The following is a 23996-nucleotide window of genomic DNA, read 5'->3' on the forward strand; positions in this document are numbered from 1 at the left end:
AGTACGTGTGGCCTCTGGGCGCCGTTCGTGGCCAATCTGCTTTGTCTCCTGTTGCCCACCAGGCCACCACTAGAAGCTGGCACCAAGAACAGCTTGTCGTATCCTTCGCTTCAAGTCTAGGTTCAGTGACCCTACCGACGACAACTCGGGAGCTGCATGCAGCCTCTGATGGAAAATTAAAGATTTTTACTAGGTCTGTGCCCGTGCGTTGCAACGAGAGTAAAAAATAGATATAGATCGACAAATATCACTATGATATACCAAATCCAGACAAGTATATAGCTTTTGTTCATAGCAAAAGGCATATAAAGCTGATGAACAAGATTAGCTCAAAAAAATATGATACCAGCAAGAATAAGATTGCTAGGAAACTCGATTACATTTACTTCAACAAAGGTTCCTCAAAATACTCTATTCTTGCAGCTGGTTCTGTCATAAAGGTTATTTTACATCTTACAGGTTCACTATAAATCAATCACAAGAAACGAAAGTCTACGTCATGAAACATGACACATCAGATGAAATAAACATCAAAATGTCCATTCAAGGTCAAGACAATTGGTTCGAGCGCAACTGAAACCATGCATACATAAAATTTACAGCTATAGCTAATCGGTGATTAGTCAAGGCAGCGCAGGAGGTACTCAACTTCGACATCCTTGGTCTGTGGCATCACTCACGGATCATATAGCTTGGAGAGCACTTTAGGATCGACCTTGCACTCACTATCAGTGGCATTCTGCTCAAAGATCCTTGCCTTATTCTCTACTCTATAGTAAACAAGACGTAATGGTAAAGTAAGACAGAACATGATTAGAGGTAGGATCAATGGATAAAAAATGGAATGGTCAAATAATTTGGTTGTTACCTCGCCGATCTAAGTTAGTCGTTTGTAAAGGTCCTGTTGAATACAAAGCCTGAGGTTTCTTTTGATGACGATCTCTACATATAGTTGGATTGCAGAGGATAGGTAATTGTCTTCACCTATCACAATGAAAAGGTAGTGAATTAAGAACTAAATGAAGTAAGGAAGTAACATAGCTACAATTCAGTTATCAACAGGAACTAACTAATTGTATGAACAGGAAGGTACGACCAGTTGTAAGCTCTACTCTATACAGTTTAGTACTATGAGTAGAATCAGGCACTGAAATTAGCTGGAGCATGAGCAAAGGGCAGTCGTTATATAAAGATATCCGTACTACTAAATAGTCTCGAGGGTTTAGGGTTGAATCATCCATTGATCTCGAGGGTTGAATCATCCACGACACGAATAGAACCTTTAAACGGGCCATGAGTGGAATCATACTTGAACATATAGGCCTGGAAAGGGGGAGATTATATAGAAAACACAAACAATACCAAACCTCATGCATAGAAATTGACAGTTGTTAAACCAACAGTGAAGTAAAAAATGTAATAGAACTAAAAAATCTGCTGGTTCCACATTAGCTGCATTGTTCCCGTGAACAATGTGCATTCACTTGACATACAGAATTTGGAAGCTTGTTGGAAGAATAGAAAACAATGTTTTTGTAAAGAAAAAGAAAAAAAAGAAAAACAACATGAAGGATCAGTATAGCAGTTATTTTGTAAAGCTACCGCATGCATATCATACTTAAGCAAGTGAAAGCACATGAAACATAACATAATGGGCTAACATGAATTTTGGTTTGCTTCTGATTAAAGAGAATTATTTCAATTGAGCTAGTGTTGTAGTCAGGGCCGTAACTGTGTATCTCTGCTCAGGTAGAGCAGTTCCCAAATGATCAGAAGGAAAATGCAAACAAAACTCTTAATTAGCTCATTGTTGTCAAATGAAACGTCCAGAATCTGACATGTGAAATATTATAACCAAAATAAGAATTAGCTTCCTTACCATGTACTTAGCATCAATGAAAGGGTCATTCACAGCCACGACTTCAATATCATCTCTGCTGGTTGCAATTCGCAAGACCAACCTGCCAATCCGCCCAAACCCTACAATAACAAGAAGGGGGGAATAACAAATCAGAAATAGGATCTGATATAATTCACCTAGTCCATACTCGAATAACTCACTGTGAATTGAAGTGCGAGGAACCTCGAGCCGCTGAGGGCGATTGGCACGCAGGCGCCCCCTGTCGTGCCACGTAAGTAGCTGTCGTGCTCCCCGACCAAACGTTTCATGTGAGCTGTGCGCGAGCCATGCCTGAGGAACCTCGATGCACTTCAATTCAAGTGTTGAACCGCTTGAGGCAGCTGGTGCGCGAGCCATGCCCTTCCTTGGGGTCAACGTACATGGTCAGGTAGACCGGAAAGCACCCTGATGGCATCACTCCGGGCACGATCAAATCCTTTGCCCCCTCGGCAATCAGTTGCTGCAAGCAGGCCAGGAGCAGCAGGGCACATACAAGGGATCGGTGAACAAAATCCCACGGAGCAAGCACGCCGAGCTAGCTAGTAGCAGAGCGAAGGCGCAGTTCTTACTTCGACTCCATCGGAGATGGCTCGGATCACGTGGGGCGTCAGCTTGTATGCCTCCCTGAGGTCCTTGCCGGCGAACAGCGGGGCGTTGTAGTCGTTCCCACCGAATTCGCCTACGACGAACAGGCACTCAGCGAAGAACTCCTTGCATCCTTCACGACCCAAGGAAAGGGGGACAAAAAAGGATAGCAGCGTCAACGAAATTGAATTTTTTTACTTTAAGAAAGAAAGAAAGGAAGGAAAATATGGTAAAGGATCGGCGAAAATTTGCGTTCTTGGGTGTGTACGTGTGCCTTGCGCGGAGCTGCAGAGCGATGGCTTGAGGTCTCGCAGCCACTGGATTTGCGTGCGGAGGGAGCCGGAGTTCCACACGGTGCTGCCGAGCCCTCGCTTCCGGAAGAAGTCGGTGTCGAGCGCGGTGGCGCCGGTGATGGCGAAGTTGGCGCCCTGTGCGAAGCTGGCGTTCTTGGCCTTGGACGGCGGCGGCAGCGGGAGGCCCAACTCCTGCGCTGCAGGAGGAGAAGGCCAGAAAGAATCAGACCCATCGAATTCCGTCCGAACAGAGGCGACTCCCACGCACTCACGCGAAAGGTTAGGGGAGCCTGGAATCGGCGAAATTTACCGATGAAATCGACGACGAGGCGGCCGTCGGAGCACCTGCCGGTGGGGTAGCCGAAGTAGGTCTGGCCGTAGGGCGGGCGCGCGGTGGCGAGGTAGTCCGGGATGCCCTCCGTGACCAGGTTGCCGGCGTCCACCAGCGAGTCCCCGAAACTGAACACCGCGCGGTACCTTCCCTGGGCCGCCGCCGTCGTCGCTAGAAGCGAGAACACCGAAAGGACCGCGGGGGCTGCGGCAGGAACGCCATGCGTGGGAAGGGGATCGCGGGGGCTGCGGCAGGGACGAGTGGGGGAGCGACGCGGGATGCGGCAGCGGCGTTGGATGCGGGTTGGACGGTTTGGATGTGGCAGAACGTGCACCACGGTTGGCTGTGAACGCCTACAATAGGTACTTAATTAGCAGTAGAGATTAGAATGGTAGCTAGCTAGCTAGAGTTCTCCGAGAGATCTTAATCGTGTGCTTCTAAATTCCCATGTGTTTCACAGGGAGCTATAGTAGCTCTGCCGTACGTTGTTAGGTCCCAAATTAAATAGCGCTCGATCTGCGTCTATCATTGAAAAAACCATGTTTCTAGCAATCGTTTTTCGAACTTCGAAGCAATGAGGTAGCTAGTTCAGGCTTTGACTTCCAGCTATTATATACAGAAGTTCTGGAACTAACTAAGATCCCTGCAGGCTATAGGCCAAGTTGTTGAGTGCCGTGAGCGCGACGACCTGGGAGAGAAGAGAAGGACGAGATTCGCTGCATCTGCGCTGCACAAGTTCGGTTGGCACCACGTAGCAATCGGGTAAATGCTGATGTGACATGGGTGTTGCCGTGCCCCCCTGATCGAGATGCTCTTTCTTTTTCTTTTATTTTCTTTTCTTTCGCATGCTTGGTTCCTTCCCTTGCATTGGGCGGCGGCGACTTGTAATGCAAGGATCGATGGTTCCTTCCCTGACTTCGTTCTTTCGCATGCTCTTTTCTTTTCTTTCTGCCCAGTGTCGCCCAACGCAATCATGCATGCTACTTGTTGGATTCTTGGAAAGGATCGATCGATCCTTTCTCTCACACGTAGCGTTATCCATTTGCACACTGTTTGTTTTGTCTGGAGTGTTTCTCTCACACGTGGACGTGGTTGTAATGGAAGCGTACGCGTCAATCATGCATGCATCCTCAAACTCCTAGCTAAGCTAGCTGGTTCGTTCCATCCATCACAGTGGGAACGAATGGCCAGATGATTGGACCACCCGCATATATGCACAATAATGGAGAAGAGAGATCTTTGCAGCATGCATGTACTGAATCATGCAGGGTTCAGGAACGAAATTATTGACGATATCGATTACGTTCATGTCTGATTACCTTCTTTAACAACTAGCTACTCATACAAGTTGTACCCTGCATGCATTAAAAAGTTGAAATTTTCTGATGTTTCAAAAGCGTCGACAAAAATTTGAGCTCCAAATGATTTGAACTTCAGTTCCAGATCGGAAAATACGAGTTCAAATTGGAGTTTTCTCAAATACGGTCAAGGGGCTAGATTTTTCTGCTCCAGTTGAATCAGCCTAATTTAAATCACTCGAACTCAAGGAACTCGGCTTTTAAGAGTGCTATTCAGACCATCTAATGACCAACTCAAACCCTTTCGTCATGGGTTCTAGGGACAAATAAGGGTTGATTTGGTGACAAGGGGATCACAGGAGGATTGGAGGGGATTGAGGGGGAAATAAACTAATTTTCCCCCAATCCCCTCCAATCCTCCCGGGATCCCGGGTCACCAAATCAGCCCTAAAGGGGACGGGCCACCCGGTCCGAGCCCGAGACGTGATCCATATCTCTGTGTATAACTTGATTACATTTAGATCAAAATATATTAGAACTCCACTAGATTAAATAGGCCGGCTCATGGCATGATCAGATCCTAGATCCGCCTCTGATAGGCACCTATATAAAAGGCACCTTTTTAACCTGTCCACCGTCTACTTTGACCGCTTCTAGTTTTTTTTCCCTTTCTTTGGGTGGACATGTTGCTTGTGGACTCGTAACGTGTCAACGCTCGCCACCAAATTGAAGGAAAGAAAGAGTGGATATCGAGTGGTAAATAAATAATAAAGCAGTGTCGTCAAAGATAACGTCGCAAGCAGTGCCGGGCAACAACGTACGACAAGCGCAGCCTAACTTATAATGCATGGCCAACTTTTTGACTAGACATGTTGTTCGTGCACTCATTGTTCCTTGCTTGGCTAAACTTGCTTTTTGGGATATCCAGTTTAACTTTACTTATTTAACAGCTGGCCCCCTCTCTCTATCTCTTGGTTGGGCTGGCTAGATACATTGGACCAAGCGAGAATTGATCATACGTACGATCTGTGTGTGCTGCAGTGTTTTACTACCAAGTGTTTGGACGTACGACTCAACACCTATATATCGTCAAAGCTGGCTATATATCGATCGACTCAACACCTATACACTTAGGTCTCGTTTGTTTTCTTTCATTTCGAGAAATTAGAATCTTACTAATGGAATAGCCTATTTCAAATTCATGAGGTGAGAGATGGAAATTAATTCTATAGATTTATATGTTATTTTTCTGATGTACAACTTATAGTACACTATTCTACTTGCTTCGCTATAACATAAATGTAGTATATAACTATCTCTCTTATATGATTTAGAATAATATATGTCGGGGACCATAATTAGGGGTACCCTCAAGACTCCTAATTCTCAGCTGGTAACCCCCATCAGCACAAAGCTGCAAAGGCCTGATGGGCGCGATTAAGTCAGGGATCGGTCCATTCGAAGAACTCGATCACGTCTCGCTCGAGCCAAGCCTCGGGCAAGGGCAGCCGACCTAGGAGGATCTCCGCCTCGCCCGAGGCCCCTCTCCAGCGGCGAACATACTTCCGGCTCGTCTGAGGCCTAGTCTTCGCCAAGAAGCAACCCTGACCAAATCGCCGCGCCAACCCGACCAAATCGCAGGAGCATTTAATGCAAAGGTAGCCTGACACCTTTATCCTGACGCGCGCCCTACAGTCGACAGAGCCGAAGTGACCGCAGTCACTTCGCCGCTCCACAGACCGGCCTGACAGAAGGACAGCGCCGCCTGCGCCGTACCGACTGCAGTGCCACTTGACAGAGTGAGGCTGACAGGCAGTTAGGCTCGGCCTCAGGCACCGTAGGAAACTCCGCTCCGCCCAACCCAGGGCTCGGACTCGGGCTAAGCCCCGGAAGACGGCGAACTCCGCTCCGCCCGACCCAGGGCCCGGACTCGGGCTAAGCCCCGGAAGACGGCGAACTCCGCTCCGCCCGACCCAGGGCTCGGACTCGGGCTAAGCCCCGGAAGACGGCGAACTCCGCTCCGCCCGACCCAGGGCTCGGACTTGGGCTCAGCCCCGGAAGACGACGAACTCCGCTTCGCCCGAACCCAGGGCTCGGACTCAGCCCAGGCCTCAGCCGACGGTCTCCGCCTCGCCCGACCCAGGGGCTCGGACTCGACCACGGCCACGGAAGACAGACTCGACCTCGACCTCGGAGGAGCCTCCACATCGCCCAACCTAGGGCGCGGACCGACCACGTCGACAGGAGGCGCCATCATCACCCTACCCCGAGCTGACTCAGGCTACGGGGAACAAGACCGGCGTCCCATCTGGCTCGCACCGCCAGATAGGCAATGATGGCGCCCCGCACGCTCCCTGATGACGGCGGCTCTCAGCCCCCTTACGGAAGCAAGAGGATGTCAGCAAGGACTCGACAGCCTCGACAGCTGTCCTCCACCAGGCTCCAGCGCTCCTCCGACGGCCACGACTCCACACGAACCGGGTGCCAAAACCTCTCCGGCTGCCACGATGGCATGTACTTAGGACGCTAGCTCTCCTCCGCTAGACACGTTAGCACTCCGCTACACCCCCATTGTACACCTGGATCCTCTCCTTACGCCTATAAAAGGAAGGACCAGGGCCCTCTTAGAGAAGGTTGGCCGCGCGGGGACGAGGACGAGATAGGCGCTCGCGTGAGGCCGCTCGCTCCCTCTCCCGCGTGGACGCTTGTAACCCCCTACTGCAAGTGCACCCGACCTAGGCGCGGGACGAACACGAAGGCCGCGGGATTTCCACCTCTCTCACGACCGTCTCCAGCCACCTTTCTCCCCCCTTCGCGCTCGGCCTCGCGCCGACCCATCTGGGCTGGGGCACGCAGCGACATTTCACTCGTTGGCCCAGGGACCCCCCGGTCTCGAAACGCCAATAGTTGGCGCGCCAGGTAGGGGCCTGCTGCGTGTTGACGAACAGCTTCCCGTCAAGCTCCAGATGGACAGTCTCCAGCAACCTCTCCAGCCCGGGACGGTGCTCCGTTTCGGGAGTCTTGAGTTCATGTCCCTCGACGGCAGCTACGACATGATACTCCTTCCCCCGCCGTGCGACAGCAGCAATGGCGGCCGACAGCTCGCCCGCCGGCGGCGGAATCGACGACGTCTTCCCCGCGTGGTGGAAGAACAACATTTGAGCTCACCCCGTCCTCTCCCCCGCCGACGGAGGAGGAAGCGGGGCAACCAAGGCCAAGCAGGAGGCCGCGCCTCGTCGGCTGTCGAGCGAGTCAACAGCGCCAGCACCCCAACGAGGGGTGCGCCGGGCATCGATCTCGCGTTTGAGACGAAGACGAGCGCCGTCTCCCCGCAACACGCCCATTCCAAGCAAATGGACGACGCCAGCACGCTCGCGAAAGGCTTGCTGGGCGTCACCCTCGTACCAGAGACGACGGTGCAGTCAGTCCCTGACGTGACTTCATCACCGCCTGTCGACCAAGAGGTACCGACCGATTCCCATCCCACGCCTTTTGGATTCAGCCTCGACCCGCTAAGCGACCTCGCTTTGGCGGGCGCCCTCGTAGAGGCGAGTCCAAACCCTCTGGGGTTTCATATGCGGTCACCTTGGGACCGGCTGACGGACGTCTCGACCTACGGGCCCTCTGGGTCCGAGGAAGACGACGTGCCCGACTTCTATTGGGATTTCTCCGGACTTGGCAACCCCAGTGCCATGCGGGACTTCATGACCACATGCGACTACTGCCTTTCCGACTGTTCCGACGGTAGCCGCAGCCTCGGCGACGAGGACTGCGGCCCAAGCCGCGAATGTTTCCACGTCGATCTAGGGGGTCCCTCCGAAGGCAACCATCTCGGTATGCCGGAGGACGGTGATCTTCCTAGGCCGGTGCCTCGCGTTGACATCCTACGGGAGCTAGTTGTGGTCCCCGTTCAGGCGGGGGGGTCATGATCCACAGCTCGAGCAAATCCGCGGGGTGCCGGCCAGGCTCGACGAGGGAGCAGGAGCACTTGAGCCGATCCGCCGGGACGTTGGGCAGGAATGGGCGGGCCAACCCCCGGCCGGGGAAACGCGTCATCTACCCCAGGGCTTCCAGCACCGCATCACCGACGATGACAGGATGAGGCCGCCGCCCGCTTCTAGTGGAGTCAGCCAGAACCTGGCTGCAGCAGCAATGCTTCTCCGCACGATGCCGGAGCCATCGACCACCGAAGGACGGCGAATCCAGGGAGAGCTCAAGAATCTCCTGGAGGGCGCCGCGGTCCGACGGGCCGAGAGCTCCGCCTCCCGGAGGCAGGGGTACCCCTCGGAACATCATGCCGCGACTTCTCGATTCATGCGGGAAGCCTCGGTCCACACTAGGCGCACGCGCAACACAGCGCCTGCGGCCCCGGGTCGCCTCGGCAGCGAGCACCATCACCGCGACCGTCGGGCCCACCTCGACGAGAGGGTGCGCCGAGGCTACCACCCCAGGCGTGGGGGGCGCTACGACAGCGGGGAGGATCGGAGTCCCTCGCCCGAACCACCCGGTCCGCAGGCTTTCAGCCGCGCCATACGCCGGGCGCCGTTCCCGACCCGGTTCCGACCCCCGACTACTATCACAAAGTACTCGAGGGAGACGAGACCGGAACTGTGGCTCGCGGACTACCGGCTGGCCTGCCAACTGGATGGGACGGACGATGACAACCTCATCATCCGCAACCTCCCCCTGTTCCTCTCTGACACCGCTCGCGCCTGGTTGGAGCACCTGCCTCCGGGGCAGATCTCCAACTGGGACGACCTGGTCCAGGCCTTCGCCGGCAATTTCCAGGGCACGTATGTGCGCCCTGGAAACTCCTGGGACCTCCGAAGCTGCCGGCAGCAGCCGGGAGAGTCTCTCCGGGACTACATCTGGCGATTCTCGAAGCAGCGTACCGAGCTGCCCAACATCACCGACTCGGATGTCATCGGCGCGTTCCTCGCCGGCACCACTTGCCGCGACCTGGTGAGCAAGCTGGGTCGCAAGACCCCCACCAGGGCGAGCGAGCTGATGGACATCGCCACCAAGTTTGCCTCTGGCCAGGAGGCGGTCGAGGCTATCTTCCAAAAGGACAAGCAGCCCCAGGGCCGCCCACCGGAAGATGCCCCCGAGGCATCGACTCAGCGCGGCGCCAAGAAGAAGGGTAAGAAGAAGTCGCAAGCGAAACATGACGCCGCCGACGCGGACCTTGTCGCCGCCGCCAAGTACAAGAACCCTCGGAAACCCCCCGGAGGTGCCAACCTCTTCAACAAGATGCTCAAGGAGCCGTGCCCCTATCACCAGGGGCCCGTCAAGCACACCCTTGAGGAGTGCGTCATGCTTCGGCGCCACTTCCACAGGGCCGGGCCACCCGCGGACGGTGGCAGGGCCCGCGACGAAGACAAGAAGGAAGATCACCAGGCAGGAGAGTTCCCTGAGGTCCGCGACTGTTTCATGATCTACGGTGGGCAAGCGGCAAACGCCTCGGCTCGGCACCGCAAGCAAGTGCGCCGGGAGGTGTGTTCGGTGAAGGTGGCGGCGCCAGTCTACCTAGACTGGTCCGACAAGCCCATCACCTTCGACCGAGCCGACCACCCCGACCACGTGCCGAGCTCGGGGAAATACCCGCTCGTCGTCAACCCCATCATCGGCAACGTCAGGCTCACCAAGGTCCTCATGGACGGAGGCAGCAGCCTCAACATCATCTACGTCGAGACCCTCGGGCTCCTGCGTGTCGATCTGTCCTCGGTCCGGGCAGGCGCTGCGCCTTTCCATGGGATCATCCCCACGAAGCGCGTCCAGCCCCTCGGACAACTCGACCTTCCCGTCTGCTTCGGAGCACCCTCCAACTTTCGAAGGGAGACCCTTACGTTCGAGGTGGTCGGTTTCCGAGGAACCTACCACGCGGTACTGGGGAGGCCATGCTACGCGAAGTTCATGGCCGTCCCCAACTACACCTACCTCAAGCTCAAGATGCCGGGCCCCAACGGGGTCATCACCGTCGGCCCCACGTGCAAACACGCGTTCGAATGTGACGTGGAGTGCGTGGAGTACGCCGAGGCCCTCGCCGAGTCCGAGGCTCTCATCGCCGACCTGGAAAGCCTCTCTAAGGAGGTGCCAGACGTGAAGCGTCACACCGGCAACTTCGAGCCAGCGGAGACGGCTGAGTCTGTCCCCCTCGACCCCAGCGGCGACGCCTCCAAGCAGATCCGGATCGGCTCCGAGCTCGATCCCAAATAGGAAGTGGTGCTCGTCGACTTTCTCCGCGCGAACGCCGACATCTTCGCGTGGAGTCCCTCGGACATGCCCGGCATACCGAGGGATGTCGCCGAGCACTCGCTGGACATCCGAGCCGGAGCCCGACCCGTCAAGCAGCCTCTGCGCCGATTCGACGAAGAAAAGCGCAGAGCCATAGGCGAGGAGATCCACAAGCTAATGGCGGCAGGGTTCACCAAAGAGAAGGCACCCGGGGGCTACACACACCATTAGGAAGGGTTGTTCGTCATCGCCAAAATTCTGAGGCCCGGGACGAACAAGCTGGCTGACAGTCAGGGCGAGGCCTACACCAACACTTGGAACATCCAACAGCTACGTCGCTTCTACCCTTAAGATGTTTTCAACTTGTTCGTACACCTCGTTTCCCACGCAAAATTTGGTCATCAAGGAAGGGTCAGCCTTGCCTCGGCAAAGCCCGACCCTCCCTCGGGGGCTAAAAGGTGGGGAGCCCCCTCCACGTCAAAAATTTTCAATCAAAAAGGCTTCTGCGTCCCCCCAGTTATGTCGGTAGCAGGACCCCAAGAGGCGAACGCGGATGCATGTAAGTGGCAAGGTTGACTGAGCCGAGGGACTCCCACACCTCTGGGTTACGGATACCTCACTCGTCACCTACCACGAAAAATGACTCCTACTCGGGCAAGCCACCCTGCTACTGACGAGCTGAGCCGGACACGCAAAATGAAAAGGAAAAGGGGCACGACTTTATACTACGATAATAAAGTGTTCAAGCCTCAGCGGCCGCAAAAGACACACGTGCATTCAAAGGAAACTGCCCCGACAGAGTTAGGCGCCGCTCGGGGAAGGAGCCGCACCTCCGGCCTCGTCTCCACCCTCGGCAAAGTCCGCCCCGGCTTCGGACGACGGCGCAGGTGGGAGGATCTCTGCCTCGAAGGTGGTCGCCAGCACCGCGCTCGGGCCCGCGGCGGCCGCGTCAAGCCTCTGGACTTCAGCCAGGGCGGCTTCATCTTCGTCAGGAAGGCAATATCCCTCGCTGACCCGCTCCAGATCCACGACGTAGTGGGAAGCAAGCACGGCGAAGGCCCGACTGACGCCGTGGTGTAGCGCCTCGCGGAGTCTGCCGCGCACATGGTCGCCCAAGGCCTGCAGGCGACTTTGAGGGGAGCTCCCTGAGGGGACGTCACCAAAGCCGAAGACCCCGCAGATGTCCGAGACGGCCTCGGACATGGCCGCTTGGTCGGCCTCCCTCTGCTCAGCCGCCTCGGCAAGCGCCTCGGCAAGCGCCTTGGCGGACTCATCAAGGGCGGACTCGAGCTCTGCGAACAGCCAGAACGAAAGATCTCAAACACAAGCGGAGGAAACAAGCTGAAACGAGAACCGAAAATGGCCAAGGCGTACCTCCGGCTCGGGCATGCTGCTCCGAGGCTGCGACCTGGGCTACGGCTAGGTCGGCTGCAAGGACTCCAGCCCGGCTTTCGGCTTCAGCAGCCCGGCCCCGAGATTGGTCTCGCTCATTGACGACCTGGTCGAACTCCGACTGCTGTCGTCGCACCTCTGCGCGTGCCGCTGCCGCCTCTGCGCGTGCCGCTGCCGCCTCGGCTCTTAGATCGGCGCAGAGCAATCGAAGGTCCGCCACCTCGGCTCCCTGCTGAGAGAGGCGCGCGGTAGCCCCGGCGAGCGAGGTCCTCAGGGATCACAGCGAGCCCCAGACATCGACCTCGTGGTGGATGAACGATGACTTGGCGGCGCTCAGATCCGTCAGATCCTGAGGGAAAGAAGCGGGGCATCACAAAAATGCCTTGGTCACAAAAAAAGGTATGCCCAAAACCATTACCTGGAGGATTTTGGGGACGTCCCTGCAGAAAACCTCCAGCGACGACCGGAGCGACCCCACCGTTGCTTCGGCACACTCACGGAGCTCGTCCCAAGACTGCTCCTCCCGTTCATCGTCGAGAACGAAGAAGGGATCCGAGGCCTCACGGGTCCGGAACCGGAGCAACTAGCGCCGACCCTCGGAGCTCCGTCGCGCCGCGACAAGGCTGCCGCTCGGCGGGACGGATCGCGTTTCCACGCCCCCTCCTCCGAGGCACCGAGCGCCGACGCCTCGGCCATCTCAGCGTCGGCAGCAACAGGTCGCTCCCTGACTGGGGCGGCAGCGGCTTCAGTAGCAACAGGAGCCAGCACCGGCGGCATGTCCGGTGGAGCCGGGGCCACATCCGCGGCAGCCGCCTCCTCTAGCACGATGGCCGCCTCGGCAGAAGAGCCGGCCTCGGGAACTCGCTCCACGGCGACTGGTGCCGCCTGGGCCCCCTGCTGTGGAGCGCCTTGCGATGAGGTCAGCTGAACAGCGAGGCCCGGAGCGGCACCGGCCGCAGAAGCCGACGCCGTCTTAAGGGCCTTTCGGGGAGCCAGATCGGTCAGGCCATGGCTTCGCTTGCTGAGGAGGAAAGAAAAGTCACGGTCGGGACATACGAGTGAGAAGCCAAGATGAAGACGTTCCAAGATACTTACCCGCTCCGGGCCATGATCAACTGTGCCTGAGGGGAGGTCTCTTGGATCTCGACCTCCGAAGGCGCCGCCGAGGTCCGCCTCGCTGCCAGCCTCGGCACCACCCTAGCTTTGGGCACCTCGGACGCCCGGGAGAAGGACTGCCCAGGCGCTGCCACGGCGACCTGAGGGTCGCTCTCCTGCGCTGCCGGCGTGGGCGACGACTCTCCGGGAACAGATGCCTCAGCCTGACTCCCCGGGGTCACCTCAACTCCCCCGGCCGAGGGGTCAAGTACCCTCTCGGTCTGCCCCCGCTCTTCGGGCCGGGACCTCGGCGTCCCAACTCCGGGGACTGACGGTGCTAGCCCACTCAGGGGCTGGCTCGACGACTCCTGGCCTAGCCTCAAACCTGGGCTGAAGCCGAGGCGGGCAGCCATGTCATCATCTTCGTCATCATCTTCATCACCGTCGTCGTCGTCAGGCGTTTCCGGCGACGGCTCCCTTGGGAGCCCCTTCCTCTCCTGCCGATGACGGAGCTTTTCCAAGGCGTCTCGGGCCCGGGCCTTCTCCGTGTCCTTCTTCTTCTTCTTCTCCTCCGCGGCAACCTGCCGCGCTGCTCGGTCCACCGCATCCTCCGGGACCCGTGGCAGGGAAGGCTTGTGCCACCCTACCTCCTGGAGACAGATGGAAATCCCGACCGTAAGAATCAAGGGCAACCCAGCGCAAGGAGAAGGAGGGAGAGGACACTCACCAGGGTCACGCACCCTTGGTCGGGGCGCATTAAGGGCTAGGAGAAGGCGTTGGTGTTTGGTTTTCTTAACGCGACGGCCACCCGCCCGTGGAGAACGTCGAAGGGAAGAGGATCCGAGGACATCCGCGAGCCCTCCAAGTCAGCCTCCGGCATCATCTCCCAAAGCGGCAATCGTCGCTCCGCCAAGGGAAGCACCCTCCGGCGGTGGATGGCGACAATCACTCCCGCGGCGGTGAGTCCCCCTTTCCGCAACGCCTCCAAGGCCTTGAGAAGGGGCTCGAGGTTCTTCTGTCTTTCGTGCGGGGTCCCGTGGCTCCAAGCGTCGGCGGCGACGGTGACCACTCGCTGGGAAAACGATGGGAGCAGCTCGCCGTCATTCCGGAGGTAGAACCACCGGCGCTGCCACCCTTTATTCGAGGACGCGAGGATGGCGGGAATGTACAGCAACGCTCGCGACTGCCTCAGCTGGAGGATGCAGCCGCCGCCCCGCACTGTCGCGCGAACCTTTCTCTCCCCCGTCGGCGAAGCAAAAAGCTCCGCGGAAAAGAGATGAGTCCACAAGTCCCAGTGGGGGGCTATCCCCAAATACCCTTCGCACACCGCTACGAAGATGGCGGCTTGCGAGATGGAGTTGGGGCTGAGGTTGTGCAACTCCACCCCATAGTGGTGCAGGATCGCCCGCATAAAGCGGCTCGCCGGCACACCGAATCCCCGCTCATGAAAGGAGACAAAGCTCACGACGTACCCCAGCGGCGGGGACGGAGCGGCTCCGCTCGCAGGGGGAATCCACTCCGGTCGCCTCTCATCAGAGAGAGGGCGAAGTAAACCCTCATCAACAAGATCCTCCAGATCACCCGTCGTGACCGTGGAGAAAGGCCATGGATCGCGCGGCGGGATGATGGTCACCCGGTCGGCCATCACCGAGCAAAAGAGGTGGCGGCGGAAAGGACTGGGGAAGCAGTTTCCTTTTCTCTGGCTAAACCTCTCGGGTTGCGAAAACCTAAGGGGGAGGCAAGAAGCAGAGCAAAGAACCGTCGCCAGACCCTCCTCCGAGTATATAAAGGCCAAGACGAGACCGGTTCGACGTTTCGTCCGGACCCGCCTCGGGATTCAAGAAACCCAAAGCAAAACGGTCGTTCCTCGAACGGCTCGCGCACGCGCAACGGCTGCCCCGCGAACCGCACGCCCCGTCGCATTAACTCCGCGGCGGGAAAGGCGGCGCCTCTAGCAGGGGAAGCGAGCAACGTTTCGCCTTCGCCATAATGACCGCGTCAAACAAAAAAAGGTACGCCACGTCATTCGATTTCGTATCCTTTTCCTTTTTTCCTCTTTCTCTCTCTTACAACAGGGACCGGGAAAGGGGGGATACCCCGAGAAGGATCCTTCTCCGTGAAGGAACCAGGCTCCGAGCCTCCCTACTGATCAGAGGTTCGAAGGCTGGCCCCTCGGAGGGGTTCAACAGCCGCCTCAGAGCGCGTGGGCTCCACACCCACTACTGGTCAGAGGTTCGAAGGCCGGCCCCTCGGAAGGGTTCAACGACCGCATTAGGCTACTCGGGCTCCGCGCCCACTACTGATCAGGGGTTCGAAGGCTGGCCCTCGAAAGGTTCATAGCCGCCTCAGACACAGAGCGAGGGATGACCATGGGTACGTTCGATACATAACCAAGGCTCGGGCTGCGCTCCTGAGGTACCCTAGGACATTTCCGAGACCAGCGGGAACGATCTTGTAACGGAATCCCATCAGAGGGAGGCATCGAGCCCTCGGACCTCGTCGACAGGGGACTGGGTCCGGCAAATCACCCGCAGGTACTTTTGGGCGCGCCTCTGGGCCTCTAGCCGACCCGTAGCGAATGGGGCACGGACGTCCACTCGGATTACCCGCCAGCAGCTCACCGGAGACACCATGTTCGGCGCCCTCCGAGGGCAACATGGCGCCTTCCCCCCCTCCTCCTTGCGGAAAGGCGACGCAGGGGCGTATGTAAAAAAGTCGAGTCTGTCCCTAACCGTCCTCTCGCCCTGTGCAGAGGCTCGGGGGCTGCTCTCGCAAACCCGGCTCCGGCCAAACCGTTGACAGCGTCAACATACCAGCCCGAGAACTTGGGACCCGACCGTGCACCCGGGCTACGGCCAGCTCGCATGAGGGAACGACCAGACCAGCCAAAGCATTGCGCGAGGCATTAAGACCTCGGAGGAGTCAAACCACTCCTCCGAGGCCTCGGGGGCTACACCCGGCGGGTGCGCTCGCGCGCACCCACCGGAACAAAACGCAACCGAGAAAGGCTGGTCCCCTTGCAAAACAGTGCGACAAAAGCCTCCAAGCGAGTGTTAACACTCCCTTCGAGGCTCGGGGGCTACTGTCGGGGACCATAATTAGGGGTACCCTCAAGACTCCTAATTCTCAGCTGGTAACCCCCATCAGCACAAAGCTGCAAAGGCCTGATGGGCACGATTAAGTCAGGGATCGGTCCATTCGAAGGACTCGATCACGCCTCGCCCGAGCCAAGCCTCGTGCAAGGGCAGCCGACCCGGGAGGATCTCCGCCTCGCCCGAGGCCCCCCTCCAGCGGCGAACATACTTCCGGCTCGCCCGAGGCCCAGTCTTCGCCAAAAAGCAACCCTGACCAAATCGCCGCGCCAACCCGACCAAATCGCAGGAGCATTTAATGCAAAGGTAGCCTGACACCTTTATCCTGACACGCGCCCTACAGTCGACAGAGCCGAAGTGACCGTAGTCACTTTGCCGCTCCACTGACCGGCCTGACAGAAGGACAGCGCCGCCTGCGCCGTACCGACTGCAGTGCCACTTGACAGAGTGAGGCTGACAGGCAGTCAGGCCCGGCCTCAGGCACCGTAGGAAACTCCGCTCCGCCCAACCCAGGGCTCGGACTCGGGCTAAGCACCGGAAGATGGCGAACTCCGCTCCGCCCGACCCAGGGCTCGGACTCGGGCTAAGCCCCGGAAGACGGCGAACTCCGCTCCGCCCAACCCAGGGCTCGGACTCGGGCTAAGCCCCGGAAGACGGCGAACACCGCTCCGCCCGACCCAGGGCCCGGACTCGGGCTAAGCCCCGGAAGACGGCGAACTCCGCTCCGCCCGACCCAGGGCTCGGACTCGGGCTAAGCCCCGGAAGACGGCGAACTCCGCTCCGCCCGACCCAGGGCTCGGACTTGGGCTCAGCCCCGGAAGACGACGAACTCCGCTTCGCCCGACCCCAGGGCTCGGACTCAGCCCAGGCCTCAGCCGACGGTCTCCGCCTCGCCCGACCCAGGGGCTCGGACTCGACCACGACCACGGAAGACAGACTCGACCTCGACCTCGGAGGAGCCTCCACATCGCCCAACCTAGGGCGCGGACTGACCACGTCGACAGGAGGCGCCATCATCACCCTACCCCGAGCTGACTCAGGCTACGGGGAACAAGACCGGCGTCCCATCTGGCTCGCTCCGCCAGATAGGCAATGATGGCGCCCAGCACGCTCCCTGACGACGGCGGCTCTCAGCCCCCTTACGGAAGCAAGAGGACGTCAGCAAGGACTCGACAGCCCCGACAGCTGTCCCTCCACCAGGCTCCAGCGCTCCTCCGACGGCCACGACTCCACACGAACCGGGTGCCAAAACCTCTCCGGCTGCCACGATGGCATGTACTTAGGACGCTAGCTCTCCTCCGCTAGATATGTTAGCACTCCGCTACACCCCCATTGTACACCTGGATCCTCTCCTTACGCCTATAAAAGGAAGGACCAGGGCCCTCTTAGAGAAGGTTGGTCGCGCGGGGACGAGGACGAGACAGGCGCTCGCGTGAGGCCGCTCGCTCCCTCTCCCGCGTGGACGCTTGTAACCCCCTACTGCAAGCGTACCCGACCTGGGCGCGGGACGAACACGAAGGCCGCGGGATTTCCACCTCTCTCACGCCCGTCTCCGACCACCTTTCTCCCCCCTTCGCGCTCGGCCTCGCGCCGACCCATCTGGGCTGGGGCACGCAGCGACATTTCACTCGTCGGTCTAGGGACCATCCGGTCTCGAAACGCCGACAATATACAAATATATTACATATATAAATATATGAACTTTATTAGTTTTGTCTAAATTATAATTATTAAAATGGAATTCAATTCCAACGAAACAAACAGGGCCTTAAGGAAATCAAAGCCACCTGTTAGTTTGGAAGAAACTCAAATCCTCTCTGGGATTGGAAGGGCTTTAGAAGTAAAATAGTTTATTTCCCTCCCAATCCACTCCAATACAAAAGGGGACATGAGTTTCTAAACTAAACCTAAGGGCTAGTTTGGGAACCATATTTTTCCATGATATTTTCATTTTTTTAAGGAAAATTAGTTATTTTTTCCTTGGAAAATGAAAATCCCTTATAAAAATGGTATTTCCAAACTAGCCATAAAATTAATTTAGTTGTGGTCAATATGGTAGTTATTAGCGGTGTCTCTGACTAATAATCCCATGTTTTTTTTCAGATATGGTCGCCAAAACAATAAATAAACGCAACAGGTCAACATTAGTAGGGAATCTTAACTTGTAAGTGTCATGTTTAATTTCGTCATGCAGCTGCTACAGTCCATCACTTTCATTGAGGTGTCGCTTCCCTATGTGTTCGTACGTAAAGCATCTCAAACCATACGAAATCTTTGACACGTACAGTGCTTCTCATGATGTCACGTTGGTTAACAAACACAGGATTAATCTAAGAGATTGCACACATGGTGTCCTTTCCTGTGTGGCTGAAAGTCCACCGAACGATACCTTCCAAAAGCTACCACAAAGGGCCAAGTTTCCGATAGGGACTGGTTCCAAGATCGTTACACTTGTTTTTCACATTAAACAAGCCACAAAATTCAGTGATGTACTTTCTCCATCCTAAAATATAAGACGTCAAAACATTATTGTGCACATTATAAGAGGTTTTAGGTTAGGTGAATTAACACTAGCCACATGCATACTGGCCTTCCATTAATAATATCTATTCTCAACACGACCACGAGGCGCAAAATATGATAACGCCCCGTTTGGATCATTGGAATTGAATTCCATTCTAATAATAGTAATTTAAGCATATATCCATTAAGCTAAGTCGGTTTTATGCAAAATATATTTATATACTATTATTAACAAGATGTTGAAAATATTTATGTGCTACATTTTTAATATAGATGAGTGAGACAAAGAGTGTCATGTAAGTTACGGATTAGAAACAAATTCTACTTATGCATAAAATTATTTCTCATCCTCCACCCCATGAATTTGAGATAGGCTTATATATGAACTCTGGAAAGTGGTGGAATGTTAAATTTCAAACTAAATAAGTTACTTTATTGAGTGAATTCCAATTCCTCTAAAATGAAGGGATCCAAACACCCCGTAAGCGTAATTGGGATCTCCCTATGATATCAATTAGGAAGGTTTACGGGTATCATTTGTTTTAATGCTGTTTTCTTACAACTAGTAGAATAATATATATATACATCCATGCAGCTAGTCTCGTTATAACCAGTTTATAATATATACCGATACTAATTATGCTACACAATATAACTATTTATATAACTTGGTACACTGCGTACAAATCTGGCACGTGGTTCACTGGTGAACACATTTACATGTTCGAGCGTAAAAAATTTCAATTTTGAGCGTAAAAATCCTCCGTTATGATCATAAATACCAAACCAAAGTGAGAGTCGTAGCTAACTCTGATGCCTTGTATTACTGATCATAAAAATCCTTAAGTTGGAGCATAGATAGTGATAGATAACAGTGTTTGATTCACTCTCAACCAATAGCTCCCACATCCATTTGACCATCATAAATCAAGGGATTTGATTAGGGGTTGATTAGGAGAGTTAGTTAGGGAGTTCATTAAGGGATTTGATTTTAATGGCAGTTACGAACACCATAAATTAAGGGATTCCTTTTTTACCGTGCAAGCGAAAAATATGCATGCGTGACATTGGTGGGCGCATCCACATATTTGAGCACAAACACACTTAATTTAAGTATAAATATTGACAGTGGTAATCATAAAAATCTGCAATGTTATTATAATGGTCAACGTGATATCACGTTTGACATTCCCGTAAAAAATCGAAGCCACGTGAGAGACGTCCTATTCATCATCATAAAAATCCTCAAAGGAATGAATAAATAGTGTAAGTAGTAGGCATAAAACATAATTATGGAAGGCATAAACATGGATCGGTGGGAGGACATCACTGGAGGACGACCCTAAGGCTACCGGATCGGCGAACGCCTCTGAAGCCACTAAATCGGCAGTGGTCTTCGTCGAAGGACGCCCGAGACACGCTGGATCGAAGGAGACCATTGTCTTCGGATACCGCCGCGGGTGGTCACCGCCTACATCGCCGCTCGGCGTCGGGCGGTTGCCGTCGCAGACGCTCGCGCCGTCGTTTGTGCCTCGTGTAGTCACGACCGCCGCGACGCTCGCCTCTTGAGGTGCTGCTCGCCGATGTCGCCTAGGGCCACCACTCGTGCCTCACACCGCCGCTCGCCGCTCGTGTCGATGTTCAGCCACTGCTCGCCGTCGCTCGTGCCTCAAGCAGTTGCAGCCGCCGCTAGGCCCCGAAACTCTAATCCAAGGGGTCTGAGCTGCTTTTAAAGATGCCCTGGCCTGGTCCGTCTCAACCAGATGGAACCATCTGATTTGGGTTTTCTCTAATTATTGAAAGGTCATGGCTTTAGATATATAAATTATATATAGTTTATGTATAAGGAGCCATGGGCTCCTAATAACTAAAATAAGCCTTAGTCTAAATGGTGCCCTCGGGTCGAACCGCACCACTTCAAATCTAGCCGAACCAGAACCGGACGCCCATCTTTCCATTCATTCAATCCACTTTCCCAATCGGTTCACACCAAGTCATCATCGTCCCTATTCTCAGTCGATCCTATCGCGACGCCCTCGCCTCTACCGCCACCCCCAAACACTCGACGCTGATCCACTCGCCCCTTTCGAAGCTAGTAGTGTCCTTGCTGCTTTTATGTCTACACTCAGCATCACATTTCTCAATGATAGGTAAAGTGTGCCCTAATCCATTTTTCTTTGTACATTTTCAATTGTTCAGTTATTACACAGGTTCAGACTTCTCTTTACACTGAACTAACAAAAAAATCAAAGATATTATAGGTTCTATAATTTAAAGATTCTGTCCTTATCAGATATCATAGTCCTCTTTTGATGTGTTGATGAGTACACAACAAATTGACAAAGCTATAGTTTTAGGTTAGAAAGGAGGTTTGTCGGGTGATGAAGAAATTGCTTTCTTGAGTGGGATAACATGACATTTGCTCATATTAATATTGCCATTCACACTTACCATGAATGATATTTGGTTTCCACACACTGCATACTCTTTTTATTTTTGGGCATCCACAAGCTTTCTTTTTTGTTTCAATGATATCCTTAGGGACTATTTGGTTGCTACCTAAAGTGCCACAACGTGCCTAACTTTTTTGACTAAGGTTAGCTCTTCAATACGAGCCACTAAGCTTAGACAGATTGTGGCACCTTAGGTAGGAAACCAAACAACCGTTTAGTTTATATATAGAAGGTGGATTCTTTGTCTATTCTTGATTTTTCTCTAGCCACCGCTATGCAAGAACAACATGGATCTCAACAAGACACATATACTGATACTAATTATGCTACACGGTGTAGGTATTTATGCAATGCGGTACACTGCGTAAAAATCTGTCATGCAGTTCACCGGTGGACGCATCTTCATGTTCGAGCGTAAAAACCTGCAGTTATGAGCGTAAACATTGATCCAACCTGAAAGTTGTTCAAAACCTCTTGATGTTGGCATAGATATGTATACAAAGTGACAGAAAAATATGTACGTGATTGTATGTCGTCCCTCCACTAGAACATGCATTCAGGCACGTCCCCCACGAGACGCATGCATGCGGTTCTATTTTTATGGCAGATCTCAAAAATATGGCAACCACTAGACACAATGTAGTTTCCTATTTTTATGCAGATCCAAAAATTATGGCAGGTCGTGGGAGTTTTCATTGCATGCAGATAAATTTTGAATGACATTTTAGTTCCCATAGCATACATGCAAAAATTGAATGGCTAATATCGCGCAAAGCTTATATCATTATAGAAAGTTACATAAATACCTACATTGTACATCATTAGTAATAAAAAACCTAGTATGGGCTCAATCAACAATCGCATGCATCAACAAAGGATTGGAGAAAGTCATCGCCGAAGGGCGCCGTCGAGACCACCAGATCAGAGCAGTTAATCACCGAAGGACACCCGAAACGTCATGCAGACCGCCGACACTTGCAGCCCACGCCTCGCGCGACCGCCGTCGCCGCCGGAGCCACCCGTGCCTAGCGTGGCAACCACCGCCGGAGACGGTCCCGCCTCATGGGGCACCAACGCCGCTCGCTCGTTGGGGTCACCACCGCTCGGCCGCCTCAGGGCACGAGGTCACCGTCGCTCGGCTGCCCCGGAGCCCGCCATCGCTCGCCCTCGAGGGCGCCGTCACTCATCCGCCTCGGGGTCGTCGCCGCTCGCCCACCTCGGATCCCCGCCGTCGCTCACCCACCCTAGGGAACCAGCGGCGCCCGCTTGTCCGCCTCGATAGCGACGCCACCATTCGCCGGCCACAGGGGCGCCGCCGCTCGCCCGCCTCGTGGGAACCGCCACCATCGCTAAAACCCTAATCTCTGGTAGCCTGGTGTGCTTTTATAGACGTCCAAACCTGATACAGCTGAACCAGATGCCAGAGCTTCCTTTAGTTATTGGAATTTCAGGACTTTAGATATATAAACTATATATATAAATAATTATGTAAGTACCAAAAATAGTGGAGAAAACTATTGTCAAGCAAACGTCATAATCATTCTAGAACAATCAAAAGACCCCTTTTATTCGAATTTGACTTTAAAAATTGTCTGATCGGTTGGGTGGGTGAGCGTAGCCTGACTCGTGCGAGCTTGCCCTGTTGGAAACGAGATGCATCATGCGTGCATATGCAACCAGGGGAGATGTTTTTGGCCAGCTGCGGGTGCAGGTAGCAATATATTACAACTGGATCAGTTACTCGATCCTCTACTACTATCAGGACAATTTATTAAAAATTTCACTGAAAAAACCCAGCATCCATGCCAAATGTTTCTTTAATCCAATACTGAATAAGAAGATCTCTAGCAGCCTGTCTGCCAAACATCTGTGAACGATATGAACGAACAAAAAAAATCGGCTCATTTTAGTCAATGAGACCTACAGACAGCGACGTGCCTGACGCCTTGCAGCATGGTTTATTCCGAGCCAACCATGCACGCACAGTTGCGCCTGTTTCATATCATGGCTTGTCGAGGTCATCACTGGGATAATTTAACGTAATGATTTTCTTAGCTCCTAAACTGTTGAGATTTGAGAAAAGCCAAGAGGATCAGACCATGTCACCAACTGCTCCACAGTGCATTGGATCGGATCATATATATATATCAAGAGACAACCCAATCACTTTCGCGAATCTGTCTCATTGTATATATATAGATCATCAATCATGGCATAGTTTGTACTTTGGATCTAATCTGCTTAACACGTTGAACTGCTGGATCATGTATTTAGAAACAAAAAAAAACAGGTTAGATAAGTGGCCTGTTCTTGTATGACTGATGTAATTAAGAAAAATTAGCACCGTTGCGATGATACCAAATTGACATGGAAAAATTATCGAACTCTCTACACATAGCACAAATAATGCTAATAAAACCTGCATGAAAATTAATGCGTAAGTTTTGAACTTATTAGAGCTCACAAAGTTTATGTAGTTAATACATATCTCTGTATACATGAATTTTTGAAACCAGACTGTCCTTATTTTTTTCTGGTTTACTTTTGCTTGATAGTCAACTCCATGAAATCTTGCATTTGTGTTACTTGATTATCTTCTACAAAAAAATAAACTTATCCTGGCAGGAGCGCGACTGCTACTAAACTAATAATGTTAATATAGGAGCTGTCTGAATCGTTCGGTAGCTTTGTTTTTGATGAACATGTGCATGCGGCAGCACAAGTTCTTTCATTAAGAGCTAAGGAGGCCAAGCAGATATGTTTGACTTAGGCAGATACCGGCTGGACAACTGGTAATGAC

The 23996-nt window shown here is 53.9% G+C and overlaps 1 pseudogene across 1 annotated transcript; it reads right to left on the reverse strand.

The window, feature by feature from the left end:
* Positions 1 to 381: 381 nt before the first annotated feature.
* On the reverse strand, positions 382 to 3693 carry LOC100191196 (GDSL esterase/lipase pseudogene; annotated as a pseudogene). Its single transcript, NR_159722.1, has 7 exons — positions 3089 to 3693; positions 2754 to 2975; positions 2470 to 2618; positions 2062 to 2360; positions 1880 to 1980; positions 869 to 984; positions 382 to 770 (listed from the first exon to the last, which is right to left on the reverse strand). The product of NR_159722.1 is annotated as a GDSL esterase/lipase pseudogene (transcript).
* Positions 3694 to 23996: the final 20303 nt, after the last annotated feature.

The sequence above is a fragment of the Zea mays genome, chromosome 6, assembly GCF_902167145.1.
Source record: "Zea mays cultivar B73 chromosome 6, Zm-B73-REFERENCE-NAM-5.0, whole genome shotgun sequence".
Taxonomy (NCBI): domain Eukaryota; kingdom Viridiplantae; phylum Streptophyta; class Magnoliopsida; order Poales; family Poaceae; genus Zea; species Zea mays.